This window comes from Hyperolius riggenbachi, chromosome 6 (genome assembly GCF_040937935.1).
Source record: "Hyperolius riggenbachi isolate aHypRig1 chromosome 6, aHypRig1.pri, whole genome shotgun sequence".
Lineage (NCBI taxonomy): Eukaryota > Metazoa > Chordata > Amphibia > Anura > Hyperoliidae > Hyperolius > Hyperolius riggenbachi.
Window position 1 is genome coordinate 144,272,020 of NC_090651.1, and position 16,016 is coordinate 144,288,035.

General features: G+C 44.2%; 1 long non-coding RNA gene across 1 annotated transcript; it reads left to right on the plus strand.

Moving 5' to 3' along the window:
• Positions 1-2,370: 2,370 nt before the first annotated feature.
• Positions 2,371-7,257, plus strand: LOC137522570 (uncharacterized). Its single transcript, XR_011022338.1, has 3 exons — positions 2,371-2,425; positions 3,900-3,969; positions 7,172-7,257. It is a non-coding gene; the product is annotated as an uncharacterized lncRNA (long non-coding RNA).
• Positions 7,258-16,016: the final 8,759 nt, after the last annotated feature.

The following is a 16,016-nucleotide window of genomic DNA, read 5'->3' on the forward strand; positions in this document are numbered from 1 at the left end:
GAGCCTATGAGGGGCACCAAGGGTAGGCAAGGGAAAGGGTATGAAACATTAGGGGGACCAATCACATTTTTACTGGGGGGCACATGATTTGTATGTGTATCAAATAGCTCAAATACGGGAAAAATGGGTTTAAGTGGGAAATAAATGGGTCTATAAATCTGTTTATAAATTAATAATCTCAATTCTCATGCAGCCTGCCAACGATATGAATATGCTAAAAAAGAAGAGAGAGTTGGCTCTTGGGTGCATGAGAAATTACAAAAACCTTTATTAACTAGAAAACACCTATAAAAACAAAGGTAACATCATAATGAAAAATCTAAGAACACTAGTAGCTCAGTCACCACCGAGATCCACCCCTAGAGCAATTGATGAGGCTGCAGTCCTCAAATAGTCCCCAAAAATCTCCAAAAAGCTGCTTGCAGCAACATGAGATCCGGTATCTAAGGCAGATGGTGCATCCAACAAGTGCTAATTGATGTGCACATCAACAATGAAAGGACATCTGATGGTCATCGGTCCTGGAGTGATGGAAGCAAATAGCTGCACTAGTTCACAAACACAGAGGGGATGTGTGGCTTCTTAGCCCGTGAGGAACAAAGGAGTCAGCCGACCCACAGCATAGACTCTAAGTTTGTCAGGTGTCGATGTCATTAAGCAGTAGCATAGCATTGCATGAAGATAGCAGTTGGTAAAGCAATGGCATATAAGCAGACAAGCATACAGTCTTAGATATCCCCCAATCGCAGGGACATGCAACGTAGATAAGCACTTGATGCAGGGCAATAGCAGAATGAAGCAATAGCATGCCGCTGTCTGCCTTTGAAAAAGCCGCGAGAGGCGGCGAAACATGTCAGGCCTTTGACAGCACCCAGCTCCCCCTGGTATCACCCTAGGACCCACCATACTCCGAGTCCTTGCAGGTGTCATCTATCTAGCGATGGGATGGTAACTATGGACTGCCTCTCTGCATACACACGAGCTGCCCAGCATTGGCTTATATTGGTGCATCTGCCTGCTATTGCTTATATGCCATTGCTTTACCAACTGCTATCTTCATGCAATGCTATGCTACTGCTTAATGACATCGACACCTGACAAGCTTAGAGTCTATGCTGTGGGTCGGCTGACTCCTTTGTTCCTCACGGGCTAAGAAGCCACACATCCCTTCTGTGTTTGTGAACTAGTGCAGCTATTTGCTTCCATCACTCCAGGACCGATGACCATCAGATGTCCTTTCATTGTTGATGTGCACATCAATTAGCACTTGTTGGATGCACCATCTGCCTTAGATACCGGAACTCATGTTGCTGCAACCAGCTTTTTGGAGATTTTTGGGGACTATTTGAGGACTGCAGCCTCATCAATCCCTCTAGGGGTGGATCTCGGTGGTGACTGAGCTACTAGTGTTCTTAGATTTTTCATTATGATGTTACTTATGTTTTTATAGGTGTTTTCTAGTTAATAAAGGTTTTTGTAATTTCTCATGCACCCAAGAGCCAACTCTCTCTTCTTTTTTAGCGCATGCACATGATTTGTAGTTATGCCCCTGAATACAGTTTTCAGAGTGAATAGCTGTGGATAAAACGACTTTTCCCTATTCCATAAAACAATGTTTAGTTTATCCACACATGCCTCTATCTAAGCAGAGGCAGAAGGCTTTGAGCATTTTGCTTCAACCATATAATCAAATGAAGAAATCCTAATGCTCAGTTTAGTTATAGAGGACATAATGGGGGAGATTGAGGGCTCGTTTCCACTATAGCGAATCCGCATGCGGGCACTGCATGCGGATTCGCATACTTAATGTTAGTGGATGGGGCTGTTTCCACGTGTGCGGCGGCGGCGGCGTTTTTCGGTGCGGGGAAAATCTGCACGACAGGGTCGTGCAGATTCGCGTGCGGCAGGAATGCGGGCGAATCGCCGCTAAAGTATTCAATAGGGAAATCGCATGCGGCTTTGTCATGCGGATTTCCCCGCGATTTCGCATGCGATTTCGCATGAAAGCCAATGGAACTTAACACAGGCAGTGACATGGTTAAATTCGCATGGCTACTTGCCATGCGAAATCGTGGGTAAATCTGCATGCGGAAACGCAGCCGCATGCGATTTCTTCAGCGGTGGAATCCAGGCGATTCCGCACCGCTACAGTGGAAACGAGCCCTCACTAAGATTCTCCAGGGTTAGAATACATCGGGGAACATATGGGATCCTGTAACTCAATAGTTTGTTGCTAGTGTTAGGTGGGAAGAGTTTGAGATAATAATGAATTTTCTTTACTACTAATACAATATAACTTGTGCATAAGAGCTGCCTGTATTACATTAAGTAACATTCATGTATTTCTTTTCTCCTTATCTAGGGATAGCCCACTCATTTTACCCTCTCCTTATCCTCCACGTCCGTGGTGGAGACCAAGGATCCAGTAAGTAAATATGTTTCTTGCAATTTCTGCCCCAGTAGCATATTAGCATCTATAATATTGCCTTTACATACTTCTCATGTAGGGTCTTTGTGAAGAAGTGGAAGGTTTGCAAACATAATGACATAGTGTAGAAAGCAAGACTTATAAAAAGCCCCCCCCCCCCTCCAAAAAAAAGGCTGAACAAAACTGCATAGCAAGCAAACCTTAACCGCTTCAGTGCCAGCGGTCTCTGGCTCCTTAAGGACCGGAGACCATTGGTGCCAAATACCAGGGACTGCTGACGTCTCGCTGCATGGAATCGCTGCTGCCGCCATTCACACCGCGCACCCGTCACCCCAGCCTCTCTATGGTGGCAGAGCTCTGTGAGCCAGTCAGGAGCCAATTTCATGAGATTGGCCGGGATGTTCGTGAGGGAGACTGCCAGACATCACGGGAGGCTCAGTAAGTACTTCAGGGGGGAGGTTTGTGAGGGAGACTGCCAGACATCGCGGGAGGCTCAGTAAGTACTTCAGGGGGGAGGTTTGTGAGGGAGACTGCCAGACATCACGGGAGGCTCAGTAAGTACTTGATGGGGGAGGTTTGTGAGGGAGACTGCCAGACATCACTGGAGGCTCAGTAAGTACTTCAGGGGGGCAGTTTGTGAGGGAGACTGCCAGATGTCACTGGAGGCTCAGTAAGTACTTCAGGGGGCAGTTTGTGAGGGAGACTGCCAGACATCGCGGGAGGCTCAGTAAGTACTTCAGGGGGGCGGTTTGTGCTATTTCAGCCGGTTGCCCAAGCAACCGGCAAGCACATGTATCCGGCATCAGGCGATCCCCGCCGGTGCCGGATACTGAGGACTTTGCTGTATCAGAGGTGCTGCAATGAGAAGCATTTATTCTGCAGTAATTTCCTGCCACCTGTCTTTGGTAGAGATGGCGAGTGTGATGCATATTTCAAGCTGATGCAAATGGCAATAACTTTGTGCAAGAGTATGTCGCTGGGAACCTGACCAGGCAAAATCATCAGCCAGCGATGAGCCAAAATGCCCATATTCTTTTCACGTTATTTTTTATTTTTTTTTAAAGAGAAAAAAATGACTTCCTATAAAACTTTGCGTTTTCGTGCAAAGCACATTTTGAATATTGCAGTTATTTTTGAAAATTGCTATTTTGGTCTAAAATTTGGCACTTGTTTTTTTTTTTTTAATTTGCTATTTAGGTGAAAACGCAGAAAAATTAGCGTACTTTTTTAGGAAGAAACGTGAAAACAAAAATGGCGTTTTCAATGTGAAAATGACTTTGGTCATTTGGTCAATTTGCAAGCAACACTGTCTACTACTACTTTCTTTCATAGGTCCAATTCCAAGCTATGCAAACTAACAGAGGATTCATATCAACGTGAAATAATTTGCATCTCATTGATCATCTGTAGCCATTTTGTTGTCTCTCTTGTGTCTCAAACTTACCTTTTTTTTCTTTTCTTTTTTCCCTAGGTTAGCTGGAGCCTTGAGGAGGATGCTTAACCTCCTCCTTCCCTGCACTAAGGTGCAATCCAAGGACTAGGTATGTTGCTATGACCTTTATTACTGATATTTCCTATATTAATCATAGTAGCTTGATGAGTGATGACCAGTATAGTACAGTGTATTACTGTCACCCGGCACAATCATTGGTGATCATTATTGTCGCTCAAAATTATGTTACATTTTCATATGACACAATAATAATTGAACCTCTAGGACATATATGCCAGAATCAGGAAAAAACAAGTTGGAAGGAAAATAAGTGGTGAATGGTACACCAATAAACAAAATCATACAAATATTTGTAAAAATCGTATAATTCTTTATTGTATCAAAAAAGCATCTATTAACCTCCTTGTCGGTCTAACTCCCCCAGCAAGGAGGCAGCGCAGCACTTTTTTTTAGATTTTTTTTTTTCTAAATCATGTAGCGAGCCCAGGGCTCGCTACATGGTAGCCGCTGAGCAGCGGCAGCTCCGCAGCCACTCCGATCGCTTCCGGCGATCGAAGTAAGCAGGAAATCACGTTCAGAACGGGATTTCCTGCTGGGCTTCCCCCCGGTCGCCATGGCGACAGGGCGGGATGACGTCATCCCACGGGACGTCATAGGGAATCCCGGGCCACCCCTCAGCGCTGCCTGGCCCTGATTGGCCAGGCTGCGCAAGGGGTCTGGAGGGGGGGTGGCGCGACGTTGCGGATCGGCTGCGAGCGGCGGCGATCAGATGTTACAAGCAGCTAGCACAGTGCTAGCTGCTTGTAACAAAAAAAATTTATGCAAATCGGCCCAGCGGAGCCTGAGAAATCCTCCTGCGCAGGTTACCTCGAACTGAGTTTGGGATAACCGGCAAGGAGGTTAAAAAGGCTTGGCCATATATCCCAACCGCCACCCCTACTGACCCCAACAACCCATCAAGAAGACTCAACATTCAACCACACGTACTTAGACCAGATATACCGGGCAACACAAAACGTAATAATATTGATATAATGTTAGTGGAGCTCCAAAAGCAAGAAGACACTAAATGTGCCTAATCAGGTTGCAACCTATTAACCTCAATATGTAAGTCCGGCCACTGGTCCATATCGTTACAGCAGAGAGGTAGCCAAAGCCAAAAAGCAGCAGAAGCGGTGTAGCATAGTAATTGTTGTACAAGCAGTCTGTTCATTAAGACTCCATATAACGAGTGACAGTCTGTTTATCTCCTCAAGGGACACAGCCGTAAGTGGTGCAAAGTAGAAATCAGCAGCATAGACTGGAAAGCAATACTGTCACATGCTGGCCTGTAGCTGGCAAACACAGCAAGTCCTAACGTCAAAACACTGCCCGTTAGTTTAAGGCACAGACAAGCAGATCAGCTCGACAACAAGAGCTAAGCATAAACAGTTCCAGTGCTTGCTGGCATGTATTGGAGTAAGCTGCTCACCATAGACTGCTGCTTGATGTCCTCAGGCAAGCTGCCATGTGATCCCAGTGGTTCCTTCTGTAGGTGGGAGTGAAGACATGCTTCGGTAGCACCGGGTCCAGTGTAGTGGGGTAGTCGGGCAGCCAAGCGAACAAGCGGTGATGCCGCTTACAGCCTCGACGCTTCACGAGCGTCTGCTCGTTTCCTCAGGAGGCGTGGCTCACCGCAGTCAATAACCGGCTGCTTATAACAGCCCTCATATCCTATCCGGAACAACATGCTAGTGACTTCGCCCCTTTGCACCGCCAGCCAAGCGCCAGCCAGAGCGAGTCCCCCTTCAGAAGCAGGCCTGCAGAGCCATCAAATTTGGCACCCAAGTGGTATCCTCACTTAGCATTATGTTTGGTCCACTTTTGATTATCAGGAAATATATTTTGAAGATGAAACCCTACATCACCAGGGAAGCCATATGTTGGAGGGAGAGGGAAAGTACTAGACACCAGGGAACTGTATATGAGAGGGAAAGGGCCACTAGACACCGAGAAACTGTATAGGGGAGGAAGGACCATAAGACACCAGGGAACTGTATAGGGGAGGAAGGAGGCATTAGACACCAGGAAACTGTATAGGATAGGGAGCGAGAACCACTAGACACCAGGGAACTTTATAGGGTAGGGCATGAGAAGCATTAGACAGACACTAGGGAACTGTATAGAATAGGGGGCAAGAACCATTAGACACCAGGGAACTGTATAGGGTAGGGCGTGAGAACCATTAGACAGACACCAGGGAACTGTATAGGGTAGGGAGCGAGAACCACTAGAAACCAGGGAACTTTATAGGGTAGGGCATGAGAACCATTAGACAGACAGCAGGGAACTGTATAGAATAGGGGACAAGAACCACTAGACACCAGGGAACTGTATAGGGTAGGGGACAAGAACCACTAGACACCAGGGAACTTTATAGGGTAGGGCGTGAGAACCATTAGACAGACACCAGGGAACTGTATAGAATAGGGGCAAGCAGCACTAGACACCAGGGAACTGGATAGAATAGGGGCAAGAACCACTAGACACCAGGGAACTGTATAGGGTAGGGAGCAAGAACCACTAGACACCAGGGAACTTTATAGGGTAGGGGACAAGAACCACTAGACAGCAGGGAACTGTATAGGGTAGGAAGTGAGACCCACTAGACACCAGGGAATTGTATAGGGGAAGGAGGAGGACCACTAGACACCAGGGAATTGTATAGGGGAAGGAGGACGACCACTACAGTATATATTGGCTGACCAATAGAACATGAGCAGTAATGTGGGTGGGATGTGTGTAATGTGAATGCATGGTATGCCTGTAATGAGCTATAAACACACTATGTAGAGTAGACAGTACACACACAACCACGCTATGGATGCTCACATTTGGTATTGTGTAGAAGACTTTGGGTAAAGTTTCCTAAAAACTAACCAGAGTTTGGATAGTAGTTATTTATATATTTAGCTAGATCTACCAACACTTTGACAAACATTATGTTGTATAAGCGTTCTTGGCAGCCTTTCCCCCAGCAGGAGCAAGCTACCACCTCTTGCATCAGTGGATAGCGAATGGGCAGTGTGTTCAGCCAATGAGCTGTCGCTGGACCATGGATAGACATTTACAAAAGGTGCCAGAAAAATCACAAATAACTGTTTAGGGGCAACCACAGTTGCACGTTTGTTTCAGACTTTACTGTGTCACCCAATCACTCTAGTTTAGTATTTTAGACGTGCTTATGTCTTTTATTGCAAACAAACTCTATGGAAATGTTCTAACTGTTTGATCTTTTCTCTTTCTTCTAGATCTCTTCTAGTCCTAATCAGTGTGTGAAGAAGTATGGACGCTTCCTGGATTAGGGCAGATGGCGTAACATCCGTTCATATGGAGCACACCTAAATTCCCCCCCCCCCCCCACAATTGGCTATGAGTGCGACTGAAGAGGGCAGAAGCAGAGGAGAGCCCATGAAGGGGGCAGGACTTTAGCCTTGGTACCTCAGAGGTTTCCTCCACAGGGGGTTTTTCCTCTCCTCCGTGCTAAAGTCCATAACATCATTTCTCCTCCCCAATTGAGTGACAAAAGGGAAACAAGGTTCACTGTGCGGGAGGGCTTTTTGTCCCAATTTATGACTGGTTGGGTGGTTGCCAACCTCTCACTGTGCCTGGAGTGTGTTAGCTGATTTGGGGGGGAGGAGGGAAGGGGGGGAGGATACGATTGACACACTGGATGAGCAAGAGAAACGGGCAATCGGGGATGTGTGGCACTGGCATTGGCACGAGAAAGCAGTCAGCTGCCGAGTGTCACTGGCTTCTGGGCATGGTAAAAGTGGATTGGGAACAGCTGTAAGCCCTACGGTTCTTCCTCTTCCCCAACCACCGTGCTTAGAAGTCGAGTGGCACTTCGGGCTCCCTGTTGACCGCGCCCTCCTCTCTGTGCATTGTCAGAGCCACACATCCCCGATTGTCTGTTCCTTCTACTTATTCACTGTGTCAGTCATATCCTTTCTTCCCCTTCCCTCCTCCCTCCTTAATCAGCTCTCGTCCTCCAGACACAGTGAATGCTTGGCAGACACCCAACCTAAATTGGGATACTGCTTTCAGTGGTATCTTTGACAAACAGCTCATCCCATTAGGTGAGACCAATTGGCTTCACCCATAAAACTGGTGAGACCATTGCATTGACCCTCACCCATATAACCGGTAAGCCCATTCCATTGAGCTTCACCCATATAAACGGTGAGATAAATGCATTGGGCCTTGCTCATGTAACCGGTGAGGCCATTGGGCTTTGCCGACTACTTTTTCAGCACAATGAACAACCTCTTCCTTTTGTCACTTAATTGAGTTACCATCAGCTCTGCCCTCTTCTTTTATTATCTACAATAAAATGCAGTCGCCTTCACTTTGTTTTATGTTTCATTTCTTCTGTATTATACTTAATAGTAACAGATTATACCAGGTTAAAAGGTGGGGTTTATATTAGTAACATTTTCAGGATAAATGTATATACAATGTATATCGGTGACAATACTAGCGTAATAAACCTGTCTGTGAGCAGCTCTCACTTTAATAGTTGGACACAGGGTCGGTTCTCTCATGATGCAAGGTGACATTTTCATCAGGCGCAGAGATTACAGTGGCAGCATTTTTGTAATAGCATGCAGCCAGAGTAGGAGGAGAAGCGAGAGGAGAGCGAGGTGAAGAGGTCATCATTGGGGAAAAGCAGCTTGTTGTGCTGTGTGGAGAGTCTGACAGTGAGTGAGGGGAGAGGCAGGAGATCAGCAGTGTTTCATTTGACTTGCACAGCAGTAGATATGAGGTGGCACTGCTGTCCTGGCTGAGGAGGAGGAACTTCCTCACAAGTTTGCCTCAGGCAGCAAAAAGTCTAGCACTGGCCCTGGTTAGACATGAGGTGAGAAAATTGTCCACATGAGTAGGTGGCTTCAGCTGGACTCCTTTTTTTGTTCTAGAGGATATCCCATTGCTCCCAGGGAGCAACATCTTCATTATAATGAGTGAAGTAGATTCTTGGGAATAAGTTTTGATAATCCTCCTACTTCAGCCAACAGTCTAGGTAATTGGCTTGTACATTTGAAATGTCTGAGACTCGCCTTTACTTACAACAACTGATAGCAAGAAGATTTGAATCAGGATGATACCATTTATTGGCTAACTGAACCACTTTGTGACTGCCCAACGCCAATCATAGGCCACAGAGTGGCTTCCTAGTTGCTCCATCACACCAATAGGCCTCATCTAGCGAGAGGTGAGATTTGCAGGGAACGAGCACTCGCACAAAACTTGCTTGCTCTTATTCTCTTAAGTTAACCAATAAATGGTATCATCCTGAATCAAAACTTCTTGCTTTTACTGATGGCTAACACGGTACAATACCCTACTGCTTTTTACAACTGAAGACTCTTTAGGAGTGATGAACCATCTTCAAAAACAGAAAAAGGTCTCCAGAAGAAGCGACTTTATTTTTCTTAGACAAGAACAACAAAATGAAGAATACAGAGCCTGAAATATAAGGCTCTCTTACTGCTGAAAGGATAGGCAGGTGGTAGGTTTAATAACTCGCTCGCTTACACGTAATTTAATAAAGCTAGAATCTCTGCCTCCTTCCTCAGTGGTCCTTGGCAGAAAATGGATGTGTCTGTCTTGCAGATGGTGGGGGCAGAGGTAGAGACATCTAGCACTAATGGTCCTGGATAAATCAGAACACTAGACACTAACACTGCAATGGATTCTAGTAGAAGGGTGGCACTGGCTGCCAGTCACCTGGTCGTTGGGCTAGTCATTTTCTGCTATCTGACCTTCTTATAGCTGCTGGAGTAAATCCGAAGTCCGGACAGTAACAAATATTAAAATAGGAAATTCAGATTTTGGTTGTCATCCTGGAAAGGGCCAACTTTTAGTGCTTAACAGCAACTCTTATCATTCCAGAAAAAGCAGAGTGTAAAAAAAAAAAAAAAAAAATTCCACACATAGCTATTTTTTGCACATTATGGCCCATATGCAATCCACTTTTTCTCCTAGGAGAGACTTTTTCATCTTCTACCTAAAATAACTTTTCAGTATTTTGCAATTGGAAAAGTACAAAAAAGCAGTTGAAAAACTATCAAAATAATTTTGAGTATTTTTTTTGCCTGCTGGTAATTTACAATGCATTTTATTTACAACTTGAGAAAATATCACCTAGGTGAAAACTGAGGTGATAAAGTGAATTTCATATGGGTCCACGGGCCATATGCAATTCACTTTTTCACCTGAGTTTTCTCCAAGGTGATATTTTTACAACTTAAAATAAAATGCCTTTTATGCCACCAGCAAGCAAACAAATACTCAAAATAACTTTTACAGTAATTGTTGCCCTACTTTTGGTACTTTTTCCATTGCAAAGTACTAAAAAGTTATTTTAAATTGAAGATGAAAAAGTATCTCCTAGGAGAAAACTCAGGTGGAAAAGTGAATTGCATATGGCCCCACGTCTCTTGCTGTTTTCAGGAGATATTAAACCTTTTGGCCCATATGCAATTCACTTTTTCACCTGAGTTTTCTCCTAGGTGCTAATTTTAAACTTTTCAATAAAATGCCTTTTAAGCCACCAGAAAGCAAGAACATACTGAAAATAAATTTGATAGAACTTTTTTACCTACTTTTTGGTACTTTTTAAATTGAAAAGTGCTGGAAAGCTATTTTAAATCGAAGATGAAAAATTATCTCCTAGGAGAAAACTCAGGTGAAAAAGTGAATTGCATATGGGCCTTTAACTTTTGTGTGTCTCTTAGAAGAACTCTGGAAGTCACCGGGGCTACAAATACTGATATATCAGAGGTGCCAGCAAGGATAAAATACATTAAAAACTGGTTAAAAAGAAAGTAGAGGTGTACTTGCCTCCAGGTTGATGACCCAAACAGGCCGTTTGAAAAAAAGGTAAATTTTTATTGAACATGTAAGAACTCCAGGGGCTCTATGCAAATCACTTTCTCGCCTGAGTCTTCTCCTAAGAGATAACTTTTCATCTTTGATTTAAAATAACTTTCCAGGACTTTTCAACTAAAAAAAAAGTACCAAAAAGTTGGTGAAAAGGTACTATCCAAATTATTTAGAGTATTTTCTTTCTTTCTGTAAGCTTGAAAGGCATTTTATTGATAAGTTTAAAAATATCACCTAAGAGAAAACTCAGGAGAAAAAGTGAATTGCATATGGGCCCATATCTCTGCCGCATTTTGCAGGACGCCATCTGCTTCCTCAGGCAAATATAGGAGGACCTGGGAGGAAGATGTAAACAAACAACTTTATCTCTTGACTTTTCTCCCAGGTGATATTTTCACACCTTGACAATGAAATGCTTTTTAAACCACCAGGTAGCGAGCAAATACTTAAATTTTGATAGTACATTTTCCTCTACCTTCAATTGAAAAGTACAGAAAAGTTATTTTAAAAAGAAGTTGAACATTTTCTCCTAGAAGAAATCTCAGGAGACAAAATAAATGGCATATGGGTAAGTCTCCTTTACAGACTCCATACATCATTTCATATGCATATAGGCAATTATCAAATCACCATCATTCTTAAAGACTCTCAGGAGTAATGACTTTATTCAGTAACTGCATAGTAAGCCCAGACTATCAACTCCATATCCCTTTTGTCATCAATCAATAGAAAACATAAAATCACTCATATATAATACATATGTACAAACGTGTGTGTGTGTGTACACGTGTATGTGTGTGTGTACACGTGTGTGTGTATGTGTGTGTGTACACGTGTATGTGTGTGTGTACACGTGTATGTGTGTGTGTACATGTGTGTGTGTGTGTCTGTGTGTGTGTCTGTGTGTGTGTGTGTGTGTGTACACGTGTGTGTGTGTACACTTGTGTGTGTGTACACGTGTGTGTGTGTGTGTACACGTGTGTGTGTGTACACGTGTGTGTGTACACGCGTGTGTGTACACGTGTGTGTGTGTACACGTGTGTGTGTGTACACGTGTGTGTGTGTGTGTACACGTGTGTGTGTACACGTGTGTGTGTGTGTGTGTGTACACGTGTGTGTGTGTATGTGTGTGTACACGTGTGTATGTGTGTGTACACGTGTGTGTGTGTGTACACGTGTGTGTGTACGTGTGTGTGTGTGTGTGTACACGTGTGTGTGTGTGTACCTGTGTGTGTACGTGTGTGTGTGTACACGTGTGTGTGTGTACACGTGTGTGTGTGTGTGTGTACACGTGTATGTGTGTGTGTACACGTGTACATGTGTGTGTGTGTGTGTGTGTGTGTGTGTGTGTGTGTGTGTACACGTGTGTGTGTGTGTACACGTGTGTGTGTGTGTGTGTGTGTGTGTACACGTGTGTGTGTGTGTGTACACGTGTGTGTGTGTGTGTGTGTGTGTGTGTGTGTGTGTGTGTACACGTGTGTACGTGTGTGTGTGTGTGTGTGTACACGTGTGTGTGTGTGTGTGTGTACACGTGTGTGTACACGTGTATGCCTGTGTGTGCGCATGAAAGTAGATGTCACCAGGTCTGGCTCAGTGCTTTAAAATTATATCATTTTATAGTATAAACATTGACCTCTCTCTGGAGCTCAGAGACGGTTATAACCATTTAGTGTTCAATTCAATACCCTCTGCCTTTGATTGGTCTATAGTCAGGCTGCATAAAATTAAAATGAAATTTTCAAAATTTTCATCAGTTGGTTGTTTGCATCTCATTGACCATCCCTACTTAGATATGAGGGAAGGTCAAATTTGTGGGGGGAAAAAAATTAAAATGAAAGCTCCCATGAAAATATTAACTATTCCAACTTTAGTCAGCTAGGAGAGATGAGAATGTGCATTGGTGAAAGATCTTACTTAGGTATCTATCAGGGTTATAAAGTTCATGGATGATACCACCTTCATAGGCCTCTTGGACAAGAGTGGTGAACAGGCCTACCGCCGGGAGATTGAGAGGATCTGCAACTGGTTTAACGACAATAACTTGTCCTCTCCTCATTTCAACAAAAACTGTTGAACTGACCATGAACTTCAGGAGTAACCCACCTAAACTTTCCCCAGTCCTCATTGAGGGATTTGAGGTTGCTAGAGACCCTAACGCTCACCTCCTGGGTACCACCATCTCCAGCAACCTAAAGTAAGACACAAACATCTCAAAAACACAGAAAAAATGCTCAGCAATGGCTATTCTTCCTGCACCAGCTAAAAAAGTTTGGCATCTCTCATTCCCTTCTGACTCACTTCTACTCCGCCATCATCGAGTCGATACTCTGCTTCATCATTGTATGGCACATAGGAGCATCAGCCAGGGACGAGCTCTGAAGAGTCATCAAATCCACTGAGAAGATCATCGGGTCCCTCCTCCCATCTCAAGACCTCCTGTACTCCTCCAGACTGCAAACCAGGGCAGCCAGGATTGCAAAACAATCCCTACTACCCTGGCAACCGCTATCCTCAACCTACTTCCATCGTGTCGCCTCTCCACCAGGACCTGCAGACACAGAAACTCCTTACCCCAAGCTGTCCTGGACCTAAACTCAATTGCACCCCCCAAATTAGCAACCTCCACTGTGACACTCCACACTGTGCAATGCCAACTGTAAATTGTAATATGTACATATACTATGCCCTTGAGTTATGTGTACCCATGTATGTGTTTTTTTCTGCCCATGTAAAAAGTCTGCTGAACTGTGTGCAAAAAAAGAATTCCTTGTACGACAACCTGTACTTGGTGAATAAAATCTATTCTGATTCGTATTCTGAATAAAAATGCCAGAGATAAGATGAAATTGAGGACAATTTAGTTCAGATTTGTCCAGGTTTAGTACAAAAAAAATCAGGTCCTGCTACACCTGCCAGCTGATGGTACCTGGTGTAATATGGAAGAGCAATTTGTATTTTTAACCATGCATAAACAACCCACAGAACAAAACCACCAATGTCAGATATCAAGATACAGTAGAGTCCCAGTTACTCGGCACTCAACTAACCAGCAGTCTCGAATCAACCAGCACAAATTGCTGGCAGTACTCGCAGTGGTAAAGGCCAACTTCTCAGGCTGTTTGCAGGCTCTGCTGTTCTTAAAGACTGGGCTACACAGCTCCCCCATGGTTAATTAATATACTTTCAGTTACTTTATTTTAACATGTAATGAAGAGTTTGTGGTATGCACAGGGCCAGAGTTGCAGCTCAGGAATCTATAGGCACAGAAGATCTGGTGCCCTAAACTCCGCCCATCAGCACAGGCCACGGCCCAAAATCACACCCCTTTTCTTACAAAATAAAACAATGCAAGGTGATGCAGATATTACCACAAAGAAGGGAATACCAACAAAATGCAAAGCCTTGGAAGAAGCACCGCAGTGAAAAACGGCTGTTAGGCTGCCCGTTTTACACCCTGCACCTGCTCCCATCCATTTCACCTAATGGTAGGACCGCATTTATGACACAAGTACCCCATATTTTTGATTGCAAGCACATTGTTCTACGTGGAATAAGTGTTATTGATACACTGCAGTGCCAGATTTTCTGCTCTATTGACTGACAAGCCTGTTGTGATATCCAGAGCACCCAGAATGGATTATTGGGTGAGTGCAGCTGCCAAAGTAGTTCCTCGGACACAATATGAACTTTATTATCCCACACAAGGTAGTTCCGACTTTCTGCTTCCTTCTACGTATATTAAATGAGCACGAGAGATATGATTCAAACGCCCTAAGTACAAATGGACCAACAGGTCCTAGTTAATAATATTTTTAAATAAAGTAATATATAGGTGGTATATCCCTTATAGCCCTCATAAGATGCTAGTCTTGATATGGGCAAATAGGGTGTTTGGGGATAACCAGCTTTTCAATGTATTCAGAGATACTAAGACACATTTTGAGTCAGATCATCTAATAATTAAAACGTATATTTTATTATAAATGCATAAAACATTTTTTTTTTAAAGACACATATAGTTAGAACAGATGAAAGCTGATATAGCCATCACAGTAATAGGTGCTACATGCAATAACCGCAATTCAGCATACAATTTTTTGATTGCTTCCCTGTATGGGGAGCTTTTAAAAGGTCTTCACTCCCAATGAAACTTAATTAAACTTAAATGAGGTCACACTGGGATCAGAGTGTCCGTATGTACTTCAAAAGCAATAAATACACAATGGCCGAGATATACTTGGTCTTGACGCGTTTCGTGAATGAGACAGTTGTCCAATTCACATCTTCAGGAGTAGCATATTATTCCCGGCTTAAAGGCACAAATACGCGGTAGGCTGGTATCCCTTGGATTCAAAAGGAGATCTATTTGTATGTCTCTTATTTATATTGCAAGCTCCCAGATGTCAAAATCATCACAATTGGAAGCAAGGAGTGTATTATTTGACTGTGGATTGTAAGTCAGGCAAAACCAGCCAGTAGTAATGTTGCAGACATTACATCAAACTTGCCGTAAACCAGGGCTGCCCAATAGGTCGGCGACCACCTGATTGGTAGATCGCGACCTCATGGCCGCTTCCCATTGAATTGTGCGGCCAGCAGCTCTAGAACAACGTGGCCTATTGGCCGCGTCCTGTCACATTCTGCTGCTGGATGCTGATCTCGCGGGGAGAGAGGCGCGGCTGAGAGGCCAGGGGCTGGAGGCGTGGCGCTGGAAGCAAAACTTCCTCCTGAGTGCACGCAGCCCGCCCGAGCCTCTCTCAGCCGCCGAAATGGCTTATCTGCCCTGCAGGCAGCTGCAGCTGAGGGGGTGAAGAGAGGTAAGTTGCGTGCGGGCTTCTATACCCAGCTATCCTATACCAAGGGCACACATACCTGGCTAACCTATTCCAAGGGCACATATACCTGGCTAACCTATCTCAAGGGCACATATATCTGACTAACCTATTCCAAGGGCACATATACCTGGCTAACCTATTCCAAGGGCACATATACCTGGATAACCTATTCCAAGGGCACATATACCTGGCTAACCTATTCTATGGGCACATATACCTTGCTGGCTAACCTATTCTAAGGGCACATATACCTAGCTAGCTAACCTATACTGAAGGAACCTATACCCAACTAGTTTTCCGGGTAGGGTGCATTTAAAATGTCTGTAGATCTTCTGGCCTCGGCGAACTTTAAAGTAGCTCGCGGGCCGAAAAAGTG